The sequence below is a fragment of the Amblyomma mixtum genome, chromosome 3, assembly GCF_055824585.1.
Source record: "Amblyomma mixtum isolate Tamu chromosome 3, ASM5582458v1, whole genome shotgun sequence".
Taxonomy (NCBI): Eukaryota; Metazoa; Arthropoda; class Arachnida; order Ixodida; family Ixodidae; genus Amblyomma; species Amblyomma mixtum.
In genome coordinates this window covers 247442507-247465811 of record NC_143014.1, presented here as the reverse complement: position 1 = coordinate 247465811, position 23305 = coordinate 247442507, and the positions used below count along the sequence as shown (strand labels likewise).

At 42.9% G+C, this 23305-nt stretch overlaps 2 long non-coding RNA genes across 3 annotated transcripts in view; both read right to left on the bottom strand.

Annotated features, from left to right (window-relative positions):
• LOC149354275 (uncharacterized) overlaps positions 1–23305 on the bottom strand; it is a 73779-nt gene that overhangs the window by 8513 nt on the left and 41961 nt on the right. Inside the window, exon 4 of one of the 2 annotated variants that reach the window (XR_016291264.1) lies at positions 4657–5401. The exons of the other annotated variant lie outside the window; for it this stretch is intronic. This is a non-coding gene — a long non-coding RNA (uncharacterized LOC149354275). Of the gene's footprint in view, positions 1–4656; positions 5402–23305 lie in introns of those variants that run through there. 2 annotated transcript variants of the gene reach the window in all.
• LOC149354276 (uncharacterized) lies at positions 7797–20002 on the bottom strand. Its single transcript, XR_016289642.1, has 3 exons — positions 19844–20002; positions 19078–19168; positions 7797–8256 (listed from the first exon to the last, which is right to left on the bottom strand). It is a non-coding gene; the product is annotated as an uncharacterized LOC149354276 (long non-coding RNA).

The following is a 23305-nucleotide window of genomic DNA, read 5'->3' as shown; positions in this document are numbered from 1 at the left end:
GAACAGAGCCTTGTGGGACGCCGGATGTTACAGGGAGAGGGATGGAAGACTGGTTATTGACAATGACTGACTGAAACCGATTTCTTAAGAAGGCCTTGATCCAGTTTAGCACGTTAGGATGAAGGTTTAGAATAGAAAGCTTTTGTATTAAACGTTGGTGTGGAACTTCATCAAATGCTTTAGCGTAATCCAGAAAGATGGCGTCAACTTGAAGGTTAGCGTCCAGGTCAGCATGTAAGTCGTCGAGGAACATGGCTAGTTGTGTTTCGCATGAATACCCCTTGCGGAAACCGTGCTGGGATGGATGGACGAAATTGTTAGCGTCTAAGAAGTCCATTACATGAGAGTATATGACATGTTCCATGATCTTGCAGGGGACGCTAGTTAGAGAAATAGGACGGTAGTTCAGAGGGGAATTTTTGTCACCTGATTTGTAGAGTGGAACGACCTTCCCAACTTTCCAGTTTTCCGGAATGAGACCTGTAGAGAGTGATTGCGAAAACAATAATTCAAGATACACTGCACTGATACATTTCGTGTTATTTAGTAGTTTAGTGTTTATCTCGTCGATGCCGGCTGACAAGGAAAGTTTCATTTTCTCAATTAAAGACGAGATGCCAGTTGAAGAAAAAGTTATTGCGTCCATCGGTGAGGTGGCATTAGTAGGAGGTATCCTTGGAGGCGGGTTGCGCTCCTGGGTGAAAACTGACGAGAACGCCGTATTGAAGATGTTAGCGCACTCTGTGTCGGAGGCTTGAATACCGGATGCATGAGTGAGAGTGACTGAGTGTGATGGTGCGGGATTGATGATGCGCCAAAATTTTTTGGGGTTATCGCATAGCATGCGCGGTAGGTCACTGTTAAAAAATGAGTGTTTAGCGTTGGTGACGGAAGTCAAGTATTCTTTTTCGGCTGAAAAGTACTTCTCCCACGCTTCGGAATTGCTTTTAAATTTGGCAGCGCGAAAAAGCCGCTTCTTTTTATTCTCCAGTCTTTTTAGTGTCTTAGAAAACCAGGCTTTAGAGCGATTTTCACGAAAAGTTATTCTAGGGATAAATTTTTGTGTTAGTTCATGAAGTTTATCTTTAAATATTAGCCAATTCTCGTTAACAGATCTCTGGTTATAACCGGCTTCGAAGAGTGGGAGAAAAATGCTCAGTTCATGATTAATGGCATTGTAGTTACCCTTGTCATACAGGGTGATGGTCAACCCGCAGAATCGATCCTTCCTGAACAATTTCTTCAACGTTAGACATTCCATTACAAACCAGAAAAAAAACTAGAAATTTGATGTCCCGAACATTGCTCAAGCCTGTTTATTAATTAATCAGCGAATGAACACTGTCGCTGCCGTGTATGTTGTAACTTACCGTTTGCGGTTACGCTTATGAGTTCACCCCTCCAGCAGCGCTGTACCGTACATCGCTATGCTATTATGTCCTCGTGCTGTGTTTCCCCTGCGCTCTATCGTCGTCGTGCTCTTTTTTCTATGTGCTGTTTTATCTGCGGGCCGTTTGGTCCATTGACGCATGCTATTTTTTCGCTCCGCTGTATTTTTTCGCTCCGCTGTCCATCCCTTCTTCCGTGAGGCCTGCGCATTGTGAGGTTGCCTTCAGCGCTGTGTTTTGCCTCCTCCTTTTTCTGGTCCAGTTGTCTAGCGCAGCTCGTATTTTCTTGTCACTGCCTAACTTACTTCTTTTCTTCTTTTCTGTGCCGCAGCTTTCTCAGATTCGGTGGGGTTGCTAGCTCTGGGCGCTCAGTGCGAGTTTGGCGGCATTTAGACCCACGCTCATGCACGGCGTTGAACCGGAATTTTTTCGGGTTGGGTACAGCTCACGCTTTTTATTATTTTTAATAAGGCACGCAGTTATCTTTCTATCAAACATTTCTGCCTTATGCTGGTATTGGTTTGTGTTCAGCCTTTATGTGCTCTTTCTTTATACTACCCCGGAATAAACAGCTTCCTTGACACTCCGCCTGTTTATTGAATACTCCTTTCTGAAGGACCACTTGCTCCGAGCAGAAGACAAGCGCGCCAGATAGGAAGAGCCCTTGTTGATTTATGAATCGATATCAGCCTTTAGAAAGCTATGGCAGGCAATTAACTTGGTTATCAAGAAGCAAATGCAAATGCCGATGCTCCTAGATTGCTCCATGTATTTTTCAAATCTGAAGGTGGCAAAAAACTTTAATGAATATTTCATTAATGTTGGTCTTAAGCTAGCTCTGTAAATCCCTGAAATTAGTCATTTTCGTTTGCCTGCCAGTTCTGTACAGTCCTTTGTATTTTTCGATATAACAATCACCGAATTAAGGTCCTTGGTGTTGTCATTACCCACTGGTAAACCGTCGGTTTTGATGCTATAGCCAAAAAGTTTCAAAAATCGAATAGAGATACACCTTGTCCATTCCTAGAGAAGATATTTAACACCGCCTTTCACTCCAGCATGCAAGTACCCTGATAATCTTAAAAAGGCAAGGGTGTTTCCTGTGTTCAAGTATGGGAATCCAGATCTGTTGGAAAACTACCGGCCTGTATCAGTCCTATCTACAATTAACACATTATTTGATAAAATTATAACAAAACGAGTGGTAAACTTTTTATTAAAATACAACCTGATTGTATCTAATCAGCACGGATACCGACCGAACAAATCAACAGCACAGCCGTTACAGCCATTGTAAATGATGTATATAATAGTTCACATATGAGGGAAACAGTTAGGGAGATATTTTTGGACATAAAGAAAGCTTTCGATACGGTTGATCATAAATTATTATTAATGGAATAAGCTTGCTATGGGTTCCGCGACGTAGCGTTAAACTTTTTTCTAAACTATCTCACAAACCGACAGCAAAGAGTACATATAGAAACAGACACCATCGACTTTCTGCCAGTGTCACATGGGGTATCACAAGGATCGGTATTAGGGCCAATTCTGTTTTCTTTATACATAAATGATTTCTCCAACTGCAAAAAAGTTGGTGATGCCGTTATATACGCCGATGATATAGCTGTACTCGTTTCCGGTAAAGATATTAATCGAATAGAAGAAGCAGCTAATTAAGAAATAAATAATATAGCTGTATGGTTCGCCGTTAATAAATTAACGGTGAACTGCACATAAACAAATTGCGTAAATCTCACATCTTTAGGCCGCGAAAACAAAGGTTCTATTAACTTAAGGTTTGGTCAGGAAGACATTACTCAAGTCGAATCATGCTGATACCTGGGTGTCACCCTGGACTCGTCATTGCATTTTAAGGAGCACATAAGTAACGTCTGCAAGAAACTAAGCCATGCATGCTTTGTACTTTTTCAAGCACGACAAAACCTTCCTCTAAAACCGCGCAGAGTAATATACTTCGCAATCTTTCTCTCTCGTCTCCCATACTGCGTTGAATCATGGGGCTGTACCTATCCTTCATATCTAGAACCATTCATCCTTGTGCAGAAATGTGCTCTCCGCATTGATATGTTTTGCCGTGCTAGTAGCGTGTTCCACCAGGCATCGGGTCCAGGACGGAGGAAGGAACGTGGGCCGGAGAGAGGGAGTAGGAGAAGCAAAGGAAAAACTGTGTTCACATATATACAAAGTTATTTACAAACAATGACAAACAGGGTAAAAGCTGAGAAGTCTCAATGAAATGCTGAGGGAATCGCTCAGAGAATCGCTGCCCGATGAACGCGTCGAGCGCTTTAACCCTAGCAACCCTAGCACCTTTCCTTTAGTTTCATACAAGGCTCCACCGTCCAGTTCTCGCTCAGCCGCTCATGGAAAGTTCTTGCTTCCAATATCTAACAATCATTATGGTCATCGATGTCTCTGTTTTTCTGGTGTCAAAATTTGGAATGCTATCCCATGTTCAGTCATATCTTCACCTAATACATTTAGAGCACTGAAGAATTTTTCCCTTCAAACAGAAGCGTCTGAGTGAAGCGACACTATATCCGTCTGTGGAGTGGCATAATACCACTAATCTATTGAACGAGGCAATCTGAATGTAAAATGACATTTATTTTTTATTCGGTTATATGAATGTCATACGATAGTGTTTCAGTCTGTATTTTGTATTGTATTTTGCATTGCAATTGTTTCATTCTACACCAACAAATTTGTATGTTTTTTTTCCTCCTGAATCGTCAGTAGGCTTATTTCTATTCATTTTGGGATCCACGACTAGCCTCTGGCTAAGGATCCTTGAGTGTCTTCATGTAATTACATGTGTACTTTGAAAAAGAAAGAAAGAAAGAAATAAGGAAAGAAAGAAAGAAGGGAAGAAAGAAAGGAAGAAAGAAAGGAAGAAAGAAAGAACGGAAGAAAGAAAGGAAGAAAGAAAGAAAGGAAGAAAGAAGGAAAGAAAGAAAGAACGAAAGAAAGAAAGAAAGAGAGAAAGGAAGAAAGAAAGAAGGAAAGAAAGAAAGAAAGAGAGAAAGGAAGAGAGAAAGGAAGAAAGAAAGGAAGAAAGAAAGAAGGAAGGAAAGAAAGAAAGAAAGAAAGAAAGGAAGAAAGAAAGAAAGAAAGAAAGATAGAAAGAAAGAAAGAAAGAAAGAAGGAAAGAAAGAAGGAAAGAAAGAAAGAAAGAAAGAAAGGAAGAAAGAAAGAAAGAAGAAGAAAGAAAGAAAGAAAGAAAGAAAGAAAGAAAGAAAGAAAGAAAGAAAGAAAGAAAGAAAGAAAGAAAGAAAGAAAGAAAGAAAGAAAGAAAGAAAGAAAGAAAGAAAGAAAGAAAGAAAGAAAGAAAGAAAGAAAGAAAGAAACAGTCCCTCCCGAGGTCTTCCCGCCTTTTTCGACCAATCGTAGGGACTTGGTCCGGGTGCTCCTTAAGGGCGTTCCGCGCTCCAGCGTCTTCTCGGCTGAGCCACTTGGATAAAGTTTCCTGGAAGTGTGCTGTCCGGCCAGGGGGATCCTATATCTTCTTTCAAGGAAGTGCCCAAAGGCGAACACCTTCAGCGGCGTCACCCCCGCTTCATCGTCTTCCTCGGCTGAGGCACTTGGATACTCGAAAGTGTCACTTCCGGCCAGGTGGATCCCATATCTTGTTTCAAGGAAACGCCCAAAGGCGAACACCTGCAGCGGCGTCACCCACGCAGTTGACAAAAGAGCCAGGCGCGGTTGAATGGCAGACGCTCGTCTCCGCACGTGGCAGCATGGCGTTGAGTCATGTCACCCTGACGGTTGCACACACAAGGTCGCAGGGTCAATACTGCTGCGTTGGGTGCCGTTTAAGGGGAACTCGGGAAAAACACGTCGTGGCAGTTAGGCAGAAGTGGAGGTACGTGGAATCCAGGAGTCGTATGCGTCCCTCGTGTTCGGTTCCACCTTTCTTTTCAGGACGCATGGGAGCGCGTGCACGGAGAAAGACCACTTTCGCAGAACCACGCACTTCCTTTGGGCATGGCCTAAGTGGACACAGATGTGACGGGAACACACAAAGAGAGTTAGGGGGGGGGGGGGTAGAGTCACAAAAGCATTTTAACCTTTTCAGTTTACAGAGAACACACTGCAGCACTATTTTCCGAACTGCAGATTATGCCATTCTCAGTCGCCCCTTATTACAAAACAGCGTTCGCTTTACACAAAATTCTGTCAAGCAATAGCCCATTTCCTTCCACCATCTTTATAGCCCCAAAAATGCGCTTGGAGGCGAAATTCTAGAGGCCCGTATGCTGTGCGATGTAAGCGTACGAAAAAAAAAACACAGGTGGTGAAAATTTCCGGAGCACTTCACTACGGTGTCCCTCATAGCCTGAGTAGCTTCGGGACGGTAAACCCCAATAAACCAAACCAAACCAAATAAGCACATACGCAGTGTAGATCATTATATTTTTAACTTATGCACTGTTTACAACATATACAGCAGACGATTATTAACATATATTGCTATAAAACTCTGGAACGCTCTCCCAGTAAGGGTTAAAGAAGCCCAAATTTATCTCAGTAAAGGACATTATCTATAAAAATAACTTTCGATCTCCTGCCGAAATGTAGTGTACTAAAAGTGTATTACTTTGTTTGTATAGACTGATCTAATACTCTTCAACCTGTAATTATGTATTATTCAATTTTTGTAACGAACGTTCTCTGTTGTCGTTTCCTTCAATTCATTGGTTGAATAAGTTTCCTTTAGTTGATTGTTAGTTTTCGCTAATATCTTCAATGCATAAAAAATGTACACATTTTTTATTGTTGATGCCTGATTATGATATTTTGCGCACTGATTGCATGGACCCGAACTAACAGCTTGCTAAGGCCGCAGATGCTTCTATCACCCTCTTTTGTATAATCCTCATCCAAACTCAATGAAGACACGGCACGCATCTGCGGGCATTTTGGCAGCGACAGGGGACACGCTGACAGCTCCGGCTAAGGCAATTTTGTGACTTTTTACAGTTGGCATCGGCAGCGCTTGACCTGCGCGTAGCACCGTGCGGCCTGCTGCAGTCGGCGAAGCCATATCAGAGGACCATCGATTACGAAGGGGACTGACCTTATCATAGCCGTGGTGAAGCCTGCCGGGAGCCACACCCACCCGCAACACGGACTATAAAAAAGACACGGCACGCATCTGCGGGCATTTTGGCAGCGACAGGGGACACGCTGACAGCTCCGGCTAAGGCAATTTTGTGACTTTTTACAGGTCAGTCTTCTTTTTCTTGTACCGATCGCGCGGTTTTTTTTTTTTTACTTTGTGTGTTCTCTGTTGCTGCCAGAAACTTGTGCTGTAAACATGGGTGATGATTTGATATGCTTGACATGTTCAACAGAAATAGACAAGGATGAATCCTACCTGAAGTGTAATGAGTGCAATTATGTCTATCACTTGGGGAAATGCACTGGTATCGCCGAAGCTCAGTTTAACGGCATGAGGGAAACGACAAAAAAGGCATGGCGATGCCAGACGTGCCGAGTAGGGCGATCACGAGGTGCATCGAAGAAAGCTAGTTCCTCAGAGGCTGCAGATGAGACTAACGAAATGTCCCACATTAGTCTAGCTCTTGTGGACATACAGGAAAAACTTGCAACCCTTCTGAGCCTGAAGAGCACCGTCGAAAACATCGAACAAGCTGTGCAATTAATGTCTGACAAGTACGACCAGATTCTCGTGGACACAGCACGTCATGAAACAGAAATCAAGGAAATTAAGGCTAGGGTTGAAAAACTTGAACAGCAGGACACAGTGGGAGTGCGAACTATGCAAGAACAGCTAAATGACCTTGAATGGAGGAACCGTAAGCAAAACCTAGAGATTCACGGAGTCGCAGAGAGTGAACAGGAAAATCTGCTTGACAAAATCAACGCTCTCGCTGAGACAATTGATGTTCCAGAGTTAGCCAAGCATGAAGTTGTACACTGTAAAAAATAAAACACCCTTAAAGGAGTTTCCAGGTGTCTATAACTCGCACCCTTACACCCGGCCCAGAAGGGTGTTTTGTGATTTCAATACACCTTTCACATGGGGTGCTTCATGAAAAAACCAACCCGAAAATGATATAACTTGACCCAAAGGTGTTGAGGTATATCACACACTTTACCACCGAGCCACAGGAGTTTTATGCTTCTTACACCCCTACACCCTTCAGGAAAAAGCATGCAATGGGTTCATAATTTGTTCCCACTTTTATTACTTTTCTTAAGCGTTCTTTAAATTTACCATTATAATGCCTATGTATTTCAATATACCTGTATTACTGGAGCTCTTCATAGCAGTAAACAGGCTGTATGCACCTAAGAAAAACGTTTATTGACAAAACACACAAAACTGCAGAAATGTTGAAAATTTTTATTATAACAAAACATCCATAAAACAATGCACAAGAAGCTTCTCCAATGAATTCCTCACTGCCATCCAAGGAACTTAAAATTTTAAGGTACAACAGCACCATACCTGCCGTTCTTGGGTTTATGGTGCTGCAAGAATAAGGTTCCATTGCACTTACTCTACCTCCTAATTTTCCAGAGCAAACAATGAAAAATTAATGCTTGTGCAGCCTTTCAGAGCAAACAGAATGAAAAATTCATGCCTGTGCAGCCTTCTATACCAGCCTGAAGAAGGCTTGGACTGTGACGCTAACTCCCAGGAATAAGCAAAAAAGCAAACTTAAGGCAGCTTATGCTGAACACGCATATTCCTGACATTATGGCAGTTGTGGAGTGAGCCGCAGTGGTAAGCCTGCTGAGTAGTCATCCTCCCTCGACGAACAGGTTCTCAGCCACCTCGGGATTGTCTTCGGTGAACAGCATACATGGTGTGAGTCTGCATTTCAGACAAAAACAGTAAAATATTTCACATCAGTTTACACTGCTCAATGGTCCTTATAAACGCCAACATATTGCTCATTAACAATGTGTTTTATAATGCATGCTAACGCTAACAGAAAGAAGAAAATCTGCCCAAGTGGCAAGCAAGCGCCAGCTGTTATCTTTTGAACCATTCCAAAGAGGCCACTGTGGTTTAGAAAAAATAGCTCAAAGCAGCATTATATAAACAATGTTTTAGCTAAAAAGCTAGATGTTATGAAATGGAATGAAGGTGGTCAGGCCATGCAATTAATTCTGCACGAACTGCTACAAGCTAGTGCAAACCACTGGCCTGCCTGGCGGGTAAACTGACTATAAAAGGCACAAAACACCATGACAACAAAGGCGAAAATAGAGCACTTCAAAATGCTTTACAATAAACCGAATGACAAGTAATGTGCAACATTCACTGTAACACAAAGCACAGTATCTGATCAAAGTCAGCAATACGACCCCTTCCATGAGAGTGGTCGGCTGCAACTAACGCAAAGCATGCATTCATTATTATACCAAGCAAGTGACATCTTGAAAGGCAGGCAACAGTGCTAAGTTAACATATCTCCCATGTCTGCAGCCAGTAAACTCAAAAATCCAAAAAGAAACATTTGCACAAGGCCACTAAACTACTACAAGAAAAGGAGCTCGGCCAGTTGGTGCATGAATCTTTGCAAAACCACGCAGGATAACAGGACACAGACAAGACAGATGCAGCGATAACAACTGCGGAATTTATTGTTTAGTTTGCAATGAATACAGGAAGCATCATCCAAAATACAAAGAAGGAAAGTCATGGAATCGTCATTTTGTCAAATCTGTCGTGATTATTTATCCAGGTAGTTGATTTCTTTTTCGTTAGATTTAGTGATGATGTGCTTAAACAGGTTGAACAATTCTCATGTACCATGCACGTCTCTTACATTTCCTCAGAATTTTACATTGTCGAAAGTGTGATATACAGTCCGATACGTGTCTTGGTAGCTTGCTACCATATCCTTTCTCAGTATTCCGACATGTTGCATTAGATAAATGTTAACATGCTGACCTTATTTCCCAACACAGGACGCTCCGCGTGACGGAGGGATCTTGTAAACTAAGCCACTGTCGCATGCCTGAATTTGTCTCTGTGCGTCTTACGCTGGGCTGTTTGTGAAGCACCTTTGCTAGGAGCACTGCATACTACATTCAGCTACTTTCTGTGAAAAAGCAAATGAAGCCACTGCAAAGAGCTTCCACAAGCTGCAAAAGAAAGTCATGCCAACAACTTGACCAAACTAGGGCTGGTTGTGAAAAAGAGTGAGGGCCTATGCCTGAATGCCTTCTTTGTGGCAAAAACGCAATGATAACTGGCCTTTCAGAGTAATTGTCTCTGAACAAGGATCGTGGCAACAACCCTTAGGGCAGTATCTGGAAGAATTGCTCTCCTTGCTCACCGTGGAAGACCTTTTCCTGGTAAAAAAGCCAGGAGTGTCTTCTCATTGTCATCAAGGACTAACATTACACGCTGCCACATACCACCTTGTTTGAGACTGTAAGAGAAGGCATTGATTCAATGGGAGCAGCATGATTCCAGATCCAATGCAGAATTAATACTCATAGATTCCTCGAGTTGCTAACCATCTATTATTTTAGTTTAATGACCTGCACATACAGTGGCAAGGAGTATGCACCAGTTCCTGTGTTGCACTAATTCTCATTGTCCTGCTAGCCTGTCAAGATAGCCAACTATTAAAAAGCTTTGCATGGCACCAATTTGATAATGACCTTCCAATTCTTGGACGACTTCCTAGTAATCCACAAGCTTCATAAACAAGGGCAATACAACGGCATTGTTCACATATTCAAGACCTTCTCCGAAGTTCTTGCTGCAGGTACAGCTTCTCGATCTATGGCTGCACATCAGAGAGGCCCATATGTGTTCGTGTTACGTCCCACAGTTGAAAAAAAGACTTGCTACTGGCACACTAAAAAAATGTCTCAAACAGATTGTGTATTGACCGTCAGCAGGAAAGCGTTGAGGCCCAATTAACATAGTTACCTGAAGCTGGTTTACCCGATGACCTGGTCTGCAGCGTAGGCTTGAAGATAATGAAAGAAATTTTCTGATCCACCCTAACGAGGCTTCAGAAAGAATGGAAGTTAGCTGTGACGGCGTATGTGCATGGTATCAGCCATGCGCTAGAGAAAGTGGTCAGGCAAGCTGGTGTGAACTTAGTAAACAAGGCGCCTAAGTAACTGTCGCATGCTGTGAATTTGACTGCCTTCTATACCAGGCTGTCTTTGAAGCACCCTTGCTGGGCATGTTGCATACTAAGTTCACACCAGCCTGCCTGACCATTCTTTAGCGCGTGGCTGATACCATGCACCTATGACCTTAATCACCATGTTGCCCACTACCCTCCTGGCTTCCACGTACTCCTCTGGCTCCCTGCGCGCCATGTGGGCCTGGGTGAGAAGCTGCTGCCTCATTGCATGGGTCCTTACCGCATCTTCTCTTAAGGCAACTGAGCAATGTGACCTATGAAATCACATCCCTGCACTACCACACTCCTCCCACGGCCCCCCCACAAAGCTCGCGCACGTCACCCGTCTTAAGCCCTACCAATCACACCACCTTCAGGCACCCAGGGACTGTGCTTCCTTCCGCGAGGCGGAGGGGGTAGTGCCACAGTGCAAGTTGCAAGGTGAAGAGGACATTTTGACGCTGGACAGTCGACAACGGGGACGCTGCAGCTAGTGCTTGGGGTGACTTGGTTTGGTGTGCCTTCTGAGTGCGACCTGTCGCGCCTGCTGCTGAGCTAAACCCCATAATAATATTCTATGACAGCTATGGTCCGTTCTTTCTGAAGCCTTTTAGAGGTAGATAGGCAAATTTCTTTATCCTGAAGCCAAGGCTGCAGATGAGGTCATCTGGAAAATCAGCTTCAGGTAGCCATGTCAGGTGGGCCTCAAGGCATTCCTGCTGACGGTCAATACACGACCTATTTAGAATATTTTTCAGTGCGCCAGTAGCAACAGCCTTTTTTTCGACCCTGGGAAGAAACGCCAGCACATATGGGTCTCTACAAAGTACAGCCATAGATCGGGAAGCTGCACCTCCAGTGGCATTTCTTTGGTCAGCTCAAAGTTGGCAAGAACTTTGTAGAAGGTCTTGAAGATGTCAACAATGCCGTTGTATTGCCCTTGTTTATGAAGCTTGTGCTTACTACGAAGTCGTCCCCAAATCGGAAGGTCATTATCAAACTGGTGCCATGCAAAGCTTTTTAATAGTTGGCTATCTTGACAGGCTAGCAGCACAATGAGAATTAGTGCTACGCCGGAACTGGTGCATACTCCCTGCCACTGTATGCATACATCATTAAACTTTACATAGGTAGAACGGAAGTAGATGGTTAGCAACTCGAGGAATCTATCCGCATTAATTCTGCACAGGTTCTGGAATCGTACTGCTCCCATTGAATTAATGCCTTCTCTTATCGTCTCAAACAAGGCGGCATTTAGCAGCGTGCAATGTAAGTCATTTATCAGAATGAGAAGACAATTCTTCTGTACAGCTGTTCGAGAGGAATGCGGACACTTCTGGCTTCTTTACCAGGAAGAGGTCTCCCACAGTGAACAAGGAGAGTAATTCTTGCAGATACTGCCCTAAGGGTTGCTGCCTTGATCCTTGTTCAGCGACAATTACTCTCAAAGGCCAGTTATTGCTGAGCGTTTTTTCAATAGAGAATGCATTCAGGCATAGGCCATCACTTTTCTTCATAGCCAGCACTAATTTGGTCAAGTTGCTGGCTTGACACAATTTTTTAGGTTTCGTTCTTCACTGTATGGCGCTTGACCTTCTTTTGCAGCTTGCGGAAGTTCTTTGCGATGGCTTCATTTGCTTTTTTGCAGAAAGTAGCTGAACGTAGTATGCAACGCACCCAGCAAAGGTGCTTTAAAAACAGCCCAGCACAAGATGAAGCACTGAAACAAATTCACAGCATGCGACTGTGGCTTAGTTTACAAGATTCGTCTCTCATGCAAAGCGTCGTATGTTGGGAAATAAGGTGAGCGTGTCAACATTTGTCTAATAGAACAAGTCAGCAACACTGAGACAGGATATAATAGCAAACTAGCAAGACACGTGTCGAACTGTGAGTGCACCCCACACCTTCGACAATGTAAAATTCTTAGGAAATATAATGAACAGCTCATGCCGAGACATATGAGACATGCATGACACACAAGAATTGTTCAACCTACGCAAGCACATCATCACTAACGCCAACGAAAAAATAAATTGACTATCTGGATAAATAATGACGACAGATATGACCAAATGATGATTCCATGACTTTCCTTCTTTTGTATTTTGGATGATATTTCCTGTATCTATAGTGAGCAAAGCAATAAATTCCTCAATTGTTAGTCAGCACAGTATCTGCGTCTTCCTGTCAGTGTCCTGTTACCCTGCACGCTGCTTTGCCTAGACTAATAGACAATCTAAATCTGGAAAAAGAGCACAAGGGGTTCCAAGCTGTTTCCTTTCTGGTTTGCGTTCTCTTTCTTTGAGGCATACATGCACCATGTAGTGAACAAAAGTACAAACTAGATAAATAGAATAAATCATTTGGCAAATATCACTACTGTAAAATGGTGTTAACAAATGGCCACATTCATCCTTAGGACAGATCTGCATTTCATCTGCAATTACAAATGAAACATGAAAATGCCAAGCACCCAGGTGAATGCATACATTTTTCCCAGAAATTTACCAAAGGTACACACAGTGATACCATTCCAGTGGATCAGTTGAGTACGCTGCTCAGGAGACAATATCCATATGGGGTGAATGCTTGCAGGAAAAAATATTGGCGATGCAATATAAGTTCGCATACAAGATGCGAAATAAACGGCATGATATGGAACCATTCCAATTATGCAAGCAGAAAAAATTGCATTCAACCTACACTGCAATATTAATCGAGTTACAAAAATATCATAAAGGCTTTTTCAAACCAACCAGCACACAGTTGGCATTTATATGTCATTGGATCATTCCATGCCAACTGTTCCAGGCTTACCACTGAATCTTCGATTTCTTAAAAAAAATTCATGGCTTATTGCATTACTTAGGCAAACATTATCCCAGCTTGTTTTAGGTGGAATAATTTTTTCCCATCGTGGCCACCATCTCACGTTTGTAAGCGATAGCCAAACCTAACCTTGCAAAAAAATTTGTAAAAAGAAACATTCTTAAGCAGGACTATGAAGTTTTTGTTATATAAATTAAAGGTATTCTATATCCAATACAGTAAATTGAACTTAATTTGTTTTAAATAAAACATGTAAGAAGTACAAAATATGAAAATTTGAGATCTTTTATCAAATTTTATGTTCTCACAGTATTATTCTATTTTCTAAGCTGTCGAGAAGGCAAAGGTGATAAAAATGTTTCAGAGAGCAAAACAAGTAAGGCAAGTCAGCGAAAGGATCCTAAAGTCGAGAAAATTTGCTTTATGTGACATATTCAGTAGTCTACTACATAATAAGGTGATCTTAATTAAATTATGAAAGATAGAAAGTTAAACAGCACCATTTAATGGCATTTATTTTTAGTTCAATTGGAGCTCTTTTTTTGTTTTAAGCGAGAAAACAATCTTGCAAGTTGAGTCCCAGCGTTCAACATTGACACTGCACAGTGCTTCCTTTTCACTCCAGCACACTTTGCCACCGGCTGTAAATTACACAAAACCAGCACTCCACTGCACGAATACAATGGTGTGCTGGTCTTCGATGGCACCAGCTTCGGCAATAAAGAAATCTGCTGAACGATAGATTTACAAGAAGTAAAACTGAAGTGGCCACATGGCAGAATGACTCTCGTTCCTCGGCACAAACAGTACTCAGCCGGGAAGCACTCTTGCGGTCTGACCAATCAGAGTTAAAACCTCTACTACCATGAAAATTATTTAAACTTTTCAGTGGAATGGACTTTTTCACCACATCACATGGGAGGAGTGCTTGTGACAGCATTGGTGGAAGTGTGAGGCCCCCTGCAGCAACAGCAAGCATTCAGAGGCCATAGAAAGGTCAAATACTGTTCTTGTATAAGCTATTTACATGGGCGGAGACAACCATTAAGATTGTCGTAGCCCTCTGGGTGCTCCAACAAAATATTCAAGAAAACAAAGGTGAACTCACTAGTCGGTTTACAAGAGTGCTACCATTACAAGGAATACCCATTTTTCACCACATCAAGCCTTTATCTTTCTCTCAATGGTGCATGCTGGACTTAAGTCATGCTTGAGTTTAAACTGACAAAATTTGAGCGAATATGCCAGCAGACTTCTCAAAACCAAAATATGAGGAGCATCCACATGGAGTACCGTGCAGCAAAGCTTTGTGTCTCCTTGATGCCGGCTCTAGCATGCACCGCAGTGTCGAGCAAGCAGCCAGCAATGCTGCGGTTGAAGGTAGACTCAAATTGCAAAATTATTTTCTTGCCTAAAACGAAAATTGCTCCAATTCAAATTTTAGAAATGTCACAGCCATTAGAAAATAAATGAGGCCAACCTCACTGTGCAACTGGTGGCTGAATATGCCTCAAATATACTTTTCTTTAGCTGACTGACATGCCTCGCGTTTTTTTCATCTCTGAAACACTTTTATTCCATCCTTTGCCTTTTGGATAACCCAGAAAAATGGTTCAATTGACTGTTATGAGAACATAAATTGGATAACATATATCAATTTCCAATATTTTTGTACCTTCTTTCATGTTTTATACATGAGTCCAATTTATTGGATATGAAAGCACATCATTTATATGAAAAAGTTTCAGTCATGCGTAAAACATTTATTTTTTACATGTTTCTTTGCAAGACTTAGCTTTGCTATTGCTTGTAAGCATAGGACGGTGGCCACGACATGAAACTTCTTTTTCTCTGCCAAGAACATGATGGAAAAATCTTTGTCATAGTAATAAAGTAAGCCATGATTTTTTTGTTTCTTTAAGAAATCAAGTGGAGTCGAGTGCAAAAGTCTGGATAAGGTGGCTTGGAATCACCTTATTCAGTATTGCACAGGAACAAAATACACAGCCTACTTCTCATCAGGCATATAGCAGCTTCCGTATAGGTCAATATATTGGCTGGACTTTAAGAGGCTTCTGTAACACTAGAAAAATTACAATTGCAAGTTACAAAGAGGACACCAATCTGAATCTTTACATTGTACAGATGTATAACCCTGACACTGAGAACTCCCACTCCCCTACTTGGATGGTGGCATTGTTCCTGCCAGTCTACCAAATATGGTCCCCGCAATATCATAATGAGTCGAGCATTTTGCCTTCTGTAGACGTGAGCAGCAAAGGAGACTTAATGCTGCTAATAACAAACATAAGCATCCTAAGAGTTAGGTAAGATTGCAAAATTTAAGCTTGTTCGTTTCCAAAAAGATGCAATAGCAATCTGAATGGTCATTCATTCAAACCATGCGAATGCAATTGGTAAAATGGCTTCACAATGTAAAAAGTTACTTTCTTGAACTAGTCGGTACATGTTCGTCAGCATGAAGGGCACACCATGACAATAATGGGGTGAAAGAACTAGACAGACTCGGCGCTGACTGACGATTTTTATTGCTGCCACACAATAAACAAGTGAAAAAAGGGCACAACCAACATTTTTTTTTGCAACAGTTTGCCTGCTTGCAAAACATTTGGAACTGCATTAACAATTGTCTGCGAAGGGCAAAAACCCTGGCGAATAAAAACAAAAAAAAGTGTTAAAAATGTAGAAAAAACCATTACTCTGCCGTCTTAACTACTGAGGTAGCCTAGTTCTTTGCACGTGAGCACAACAGTAGGTTTCCTGATGCATTTGTCTTGCTCCTGACGGATCAAACGCATCAACAACAATCTCCCGCGTATGCTGGTCCTTATGTAAGTGCACAGTATGGTTGGCTGAAAGCAGAGGCACAGTTTTCACACGACAGCCAATATATAACCATATTGCTTTCGGGAGGTGGTTTTAAGGAGCTGTTGTGTTCGCTCAGACAGTCGTTTAGGCATCTCCTGTTTGAATGATACAGCCCGTTCCGCGGGATAGCTCACTTCTGTGTGCCACATTTTTGGGGCACTTGTGCATAAGAGAATTCTTGGTTCTTTTCGCATTCTGCGGGTGGCAACCCTTCACAGTTGACACTCTTGCAGAGACATTGCAATTTGCTTGGAGCTGAGAATACTACTCGCACACCGGCCCTAGCTCCTATTCTTTTCAAGTTGTGAGACACGTGTGAGACGAGATTGTTGTTGATGCGTTTGATCCGTCAGGAGCAAGACAAGTGTGTCAGCAAACATTCTGTTGTGCTCACACGAAAAGAACTATACTTGGGGTCAGCTTTCTGTGGCTATGCAGTGGAAGCTATGAGGGCAAGGCTTTTACAAGCGTGCCTCTTATCACACCGTCAAGAGGGACAGAGATAGGTGGTTAAGCTGGCGGTACGTGCTCGTACCTTCCACTGCATAGCCACAGAAAGCTGTCCCCGACTATAGGCTACCTTAGCAGCTTAGAAGGCAGAATAGTGATTTTTTCAACATCTTTTATTCTTTTTGTTTTTATTCGCCAATGTTTGTTTTGCTTTATGTAGTCAATCTTTGATGCAGTGCCACGTGTCGGTAGTGCTCGTTTTTCATCTATTTATTGCTTAACAGCAATAAAGATCAGTAGTGAGTCAGCACTATACCTTTAAGTGATAGCTTCACAATGTAATGAAACATTTTTGGTACTACTTCAGTCAAAACAGACATCAATAATCGCTAAGTAATCACAAACGAGAGTGTACTAGAATGTAAAATAATGCAGTTCTGCAGGCACCTCACAGCAGCATGAAAATTCATTGCGTACCAAAGGCTAAGCTTAAAGAAACCTTAAAGATTAACCATGAGCTCCCCAAAAGTGATCAGAGACCGTTTGTTGACTTCCAGCTGTTCCTTGGGAATGATCACATGTGCTCCACGTACTTTACTGCCAATATGTGTAATCACAAGGCAATATGAACACAAGTGCTATATCCACTATCATACTGCAGGCTTTGTACACAGACACAAGAAACAAAAGCGACAAACAACAGCATTAATTGAAAAAAACAAAACAAAACAATCTACACAGTGGCTACCATTACACTAGTCAGATAAGCAGCTACCTCCCAAATGCATGCTTATACCCGAGAGAAAACACTTATTTTAAACAACCAGAGTGACATTTTAGCCACACTTCTAGTATGTTCCATTTCACACCTTCGTAAAATGGAGCCGAACCTATGCTAGTGAGGCAACAGCTTCCGAAACTGTGACTGGCCATGTTAGGTGGAAGACGTTGCCTTTCACTAACAACTTCTAATGCACTGCAAGTGGTGAGGTGAAATATACTACTCTGCTTGCAAGTCACAGATATGCTGGATTAGGAGCAGCAGGTAACTGCTACTGATTACACTGCGGCCCATGCTCTGCACAGTTGAAATAATTGTGATGCCAGCTACTGCTACCTCAAAAAAAAAAAAGAACAGTGGGGTTATGAGTCACACAGTTGGCTATTCTGCTTTAACATAGACCGGACTGGCATAAGTGACTGTACAGGAAATGGAAGATGTATTAAAGCCAAAAAGCCATTCAGCTTGCTCTTGCCTACATCTGTAAGTGTGCTCTTGGTGCCAGATGTCCCACAAACTAACCCTCTAGGCTTTCTATGCCACCGTTATCAGTGGCTTTTAGTTGATTCTAGCTACAGCTAACTAACCTGAATGCTGATGCTACAGTAAGGGTCTAGGTTTTTTTTTATTATCACTCTTCATTATCTAAGTATTCATACCTGCTTCTGCATTGGGCTTCTGACTGGCTTATTTAAATGACTGTACCTACATTATATTTGTCATACTGAGACCCTTACATATGCCCACATATATTTAGTTACAAAAGCAGGTCTTAAAGTGAGCACCCAGTGAGTAGAGGTTCTGTTTTAGCACAGGATTTTATTTTGCAGCACTTTTGTAACAACCCATTTTCCATTATCAACAACTGATAACGACAATGTTTAGAAATTCCCAACTTCGTGACACACAAATAAAGATGCACCAAGAAGCTCTAGCTTTTGTCCTAATCCCATTCACATCATACAAAACAAACCCATCCACACATTTGGCACTTCGTTTGCCTTCTCTTGGAATCCACTCCGTTGGTCCTCAAGTGTTGGTTGGTTGGCTTATGAGGTTTAATGTCCCAAAGCGACTCAGGCTATGAAGGACGCCGTAGTGAAGGGCTCCGGAAATTTCGACCACCCGGGGTTCTTTAACGTGCACTGACATCGCACAGTACACGGGCTCAAGTGTAACGGAGTGGATTCCAAGAGAAGGCAAACGTAGCAGTGGGCGGCAGGAAGTTAGGTGGGTGGATGAGGTGAAGACATTATGCGGTAGCACACTTTTTATCACCAAATGCTAGTGCCAAGTTCGCAGGGATATGGTAGCCGCAGCTGGCAAAGGCAGTCCTTTGCCCTGCAGTGGGTGTAATCAGGATGATGATGATGACGAGAAAACTACGTTCAACAACACTCAAACTGGTTTGCAATAACCCTATGCTGACAACGAACTAGCAAGGATGTACAAATAAATGAGGGCATAGTTAGGCTATGTACTCTGTTTCATGAAGCAGCTTGATGAAGGAAAGAAGGGAAAATGGCCCAAAAGAGAACCAAGCATACAACATAAAAAGAAGCTCGCAGCAAGAACTAAAACCCACCTTTGCTTCCATACTGCTCGTGAATATTTCCCAGCGGCAACAAGGTGCAAGCTGTGGCTGTGGACTCCCATGTGGATGTAGATGTTTCCCCCTGCAGACATCCATTTAATACCATCACGATTACAGACCGCCAAAATTCAGAAATTAGGTCACTATGGCCAAACAATGAAGCTTTTAAAAACTTGAAAAAGCCAGCTAAATATACCTAGCTGGCACAGCACAGGATTCTTTTATCTGGATGACGTTGTAAAAACAATTAAAAACCAAAATAGATAGCAGCGTCAACAAATTTATGCAAAAACCTGGCCTGATGCAAAAACGACCAGCGGTCAGCGCCTGCAGCACACAAAATTGAAAGCTTATCTCAGACGTCCCGCTGACGCAACGCATTTTACGCAGAGATACAGAATAGACCTTACGCACGGGCGGAAAAATTACCATGTGCAGATAAACCGTAGGACAACGAATTTGACGAAATAGCGTTGAACGGCTTTAAATTTGCCAGAACACACATACTAGAGCTCTTAAGTAGCATGAGGCAGTACTCTGCAACATTCGTTTCGTCAAAACAACAACAGCTCTGCGTAGAATGATTCTCGGCGAACTCTGTTCAGTGCTGCTTCTCTCCCTCGATACACGGAAAGAGCTGCCTGTCTGCAGATCTCGGCACTTTGGTAATAGAAGCGGCAAGCCTTGAGGCCGCTCTTCCGTAAAATATGCTTTGAATAATGCAAACCAGCATGCATGAAGACATAGGATTGCTTACCATTCGAGGCAGGTGCGTTGCCGTGCCGAGCTGAAGTACGTCTCCAAACCACCGCAACGCTCGTGTTTTTCATTAACGCCGACTTCAGGACAACGTTTCTACATTACAAATGCATTGTGGTGCATAAACACGCTCACATTATAACTTCGCCCTTGCTTCCTGATATCAACCCTTTAAAACGTGAGCGAGCGTCGGCCTTTCTGCCAATCTACAACAAAGAAACGCATTCGGCAGAGCCTCCAAAGGCTGTTTCTGTTCCGATACGTGAGATACGAGTACATGGACAGCAGTGAACGAACCTACGCACTACTCCAGTTATATATGCACAATAAACACTTCAGTTCAATGCGGTACCTCGGAAAATGCGGTCGAAAACGCAGTTCACGTCAACCACTGAAGCCCGCACACCACGACGCCGCGGCCACACCACGTGACACACAACAGGCGGGAACATGGAGGAAGGAAAGAAGGGCGGGAATAAATCAACAAAGGCCCGAAGGTACCGATGGCCGCCTAGCGGCGGAAATGCAGTTTCAGTTTCAGTTTTGAATTCAGTTTATTGGGCTTTTTACAGTGCGTACGTAAGCTAGAATGTATTTGCAGCACCGGAACAGCATACGCAACGATTGCCAACCGTTACCAGCTACGGAAAATGCGAAGTGATTAAATTAGATATATTTCTTCGGATTCAAAAGTTATCATGAATTGGCCCCCTTGCCGTTTTTTTCTTTTACGTTCACTCCAGCGGCTGCAATTCGGTGGTGGCAAAATATATATTAAAAAAAGTGTAGCCTATATCGTCGTCAAAAGTGGAGGAAGCATGAAATGTATGGCAGGCAGGTCGTAGCACATTTTAGGTCGGCGGCCTCACCGTCAAGCGACAACTTCGAAGCGCCGCACAGGGACGGTGCCAGGGCATTCGTGGTGAGGTAGCTCAGAGAGGTAGAAGATGGGCGGGAGGGCGCTAGGTTATGATGGATAGGCATAATGCCCCTAGGCCTGTGGCATTGCTCTTCATAAAACTAAATTAATCAACAAAACGCAGCGGTGATTGAGAGGAACACAGAAGGCCGAATGCGTACTGCAAGGTCTGATCGCGACAGATGTTTCTGCGGTCAAGTAGACCTTCGGCTCCCTTGGCGCTCTCATGGCCCCGCACAGCGTGCTTCCACTCGCGGCGCGCCTGTTACAAGATCAGCGGGAGGATGGAAATGTTCGCTTAAGGTTCTAAAAGTTCTAGCTCATGTTCTATGTCCTGTGCGCTGCTGTGCGTAGACGATGTTCGCTAGTTTGTACAGAACGGAAACCGGAAGCACTAAATGCCTAAATTGTCCGTGTGTTGTGCGAATGTCAGTGCTCGTTAAAGGACCCACGATTGCCGAAAATAGTATGTAGGCCTCCACTACGGTGTCTCCGATAGCTCAGGTTTAGCTTTCAGACATTAAACGCCGTATACCACAGCATTTTTTTGTAATGGGTTTGCACAGGTACCTTCTGCTACTCGTTCAGTTTTTGTTCTCCTCCCTTTGATCTTTGACCTTCTCAAGCTCTTATGGGAACCTAATTAACTTCAGGTCTCCATAGTTACCTTTCTTCCAGTTGACACAGAGGTTGCTTCAAGAAATTGCTAATTTGAGTCTTGTTGTTTGTGCGTAGTTTCGTGTGTAAAGTAGAATGATTTCGCGTAGACAGTACTCCGTTTGAAACATATACAGGGTGTTTCACGTAGCTTGAACCAAGGATTTTAATAAAGCGGTACACCGCAGCCAGCTGAAACCAACGATGCACTGTTCGCCATTATGTGGCGCTCCTCAGAATATTTTTTATTGCGCTTAATTTGTTAATTAACTAAGATGAATTATGCAAATTTTCAAATATTCCCTTTAGTGCCAAGACCATTACGTTAGGTTGTAGAGCAGATTTATAAACAACCAATCCAGTTCATTGTAGCATCGTATCTCATACGGGGTCCTTTTTTCCGGCATCTAAAAAAAGCCCGCGCGTCAGCACTTTCTGCAGCGGCGCGGCGGCCGTTCACTTCGCCACGGTCAGCGGGCACGCTGCGTTTGCTCGAAACGCCGTTGAGAGCGCTGCAATTTGGTAGCGCACGAGCGTAGTCACATGGTATTTTTTCATATTTCGCGGGCTTTCTTTAGATGCCGGAAAAAAGGACCCCGTATGAGATACCATGCTACAATAAACTGGATTGGTTTTTTATAAACCTGCTCTACAACCTAACGTAACGGTCTTGGCACTAAAATGAATATTTGAAAATTTGCATAATTAATCTTAGTTAATTAACTAATTAAGCGCAATAAAAAATATTCCGAGGAGTGCCACATGATGGCGAACAATGTATCGTTGGTTTTAGCGGGCTGCAGTTAACCACTTTTTTGAAATACTTGATTCAAGTTACGTGGAACACCTTGTATTATCGCAAGACATTAACGTAATGATTTTTCTATTCACTGCGATGCAGTCGTAACTGCTTCACCTTGATATGGATTCAGTACAGGAGCACGTTATTATCAAAACAAGCAATGAGCACCCACATTCGTGGCATAGATATTATTCCAGCAATTTTTATTGGCATTTGTAATAAAATCAATAACTTTTTTTTTCAGCTGCGAGTGAACCAATATTTTTCTCGCCACTGCATGTATGTTCTCGGCTGCGAAAGATGTAAACCATGCCTCAAAGTGCAATCCTCAAAAGCGCATACTATCGCCCCCGTCAGAGCGTTTGTACTGACTTCATAATTAGTTAAGTTGGGATCGCCATGTGGAATGTTGCCGTAACAATCGCGTCGAAACGTGGATAAAATGCCGAAAACGCATGTTACTGCTTCACACGTGCACGTGTTGTTGTCACAGGAACCACGCCAACATATTTTGTCCCATAAAACACACGAGCTACAGCTATATTTTGTTTTTTACATTTCCCTTCCCCAATTAGTCCGGCATGCTTAACTGAGGTGAAGCCAGCTTTACATTTTTTAAAGGAACACCCTTGCTTGCACTGGGGGGTTTTTTGGCCATATGCACCCGCCCCTAAAATGCTAGGTTGCAGGACGGGTGCAGGACGGGTGCACGAGTAACAGAAACTCCTATTTTTTCGGGTGCGAGGGTGTGTTAGTCAGTTTGTTCCCTTTAAAGGTGTGAAATTTTTTACAGTGTAGCCATTCACCGCCTTCCGGCAAAGCCCGGTAGGGTTCCTGGCATTATACTCCGCTTCGCCAGACAAGACACACGAGAAGAATGGTTTGAGAAGAGGCGTGCCTTAAGCACCCACTCATCACAGGTTTACATACAAGAGAACTTGACAAAGCACTCACGGGAACTACTTTTTGAAGCGAAGAAATGGGCCAAAGAGCACGACTTCCAGTATGTGTGGCACAGAAATGCTAGGATTTTTCTACGGCGCAGAGACGGAGAGCGTGCATGGCGCATCCAGGCTTTGAAT